Raw genomic sequence first — 673 nt, 5'->3', positions numbered from 1 at the left:
GTTACAGAAGACATAGTAAATAGTTATAAAAAGATAAAAGAAATACTATAATAAGTATAAAAAATTATTTTTATTTAAAGAAAAAGATCTAGTTAAGCTATTAATCCAGAACTTATAATTTAAAAAATTAAGAAAATTAATCTTAAAGTTTATAGAACTCTTTCAGATTCTTAAATATATTAAATTCTAAGTATATTATTTATATTTACCTGAGAAATACAGACAAATCTATAATATATTTTATATTTTTTTACTGGAACTATAGAATACTGATTAAGAGTATAAGAAACTACTTCTAATACTTGATTTAAATAACAAGAATAAATAAAAAGTTAAAGAAATTAAAAACTATTAATAGTATAACAGTTAAGACTACTACTTGATTAAATAAAAAAAATAGCTAAGTAAATATAATCAGTAGATTTCTAGTAAAAATATGGCAAATACATAAGAAAATATTAGAGAATATTAAAAGATATATCAGAAACTATAATAACTAAAGAAAATCCAGTAAAATATTACTAGATAGCTTATTAAATCATATCTAGTTATTAATAATAAACCAGTTAAATAATATTTTACTAATATACTAATAAATATATTTTAAGTATTATTATAAAGTAACAGGCCATACTTATATATATTAATAATTATAATTTACTGTTATTCAGTA

The sequence above is a fragment of the Aspergillus piperis genome (assembly GCF_003184755.1).
Source record: "Aspergillus piperis CBS 112811 unplaced genomic scaffold BO85scaffold_24, whole genome shotgun sequence".
In the NCBI taxonomy this organism is placed as follows: domain Eukaryota; kingdom Fungi; phylum Ascomycota; class Eurotiomycetes; order Eurotiales; family Aspergillaceae; genus Aspergillus; species Aspergillus piperis.
The sequence above is the reverse complement of the archived record's forward strand: the minus strand, read 5'-3'. Positions refer to the sequence as shown.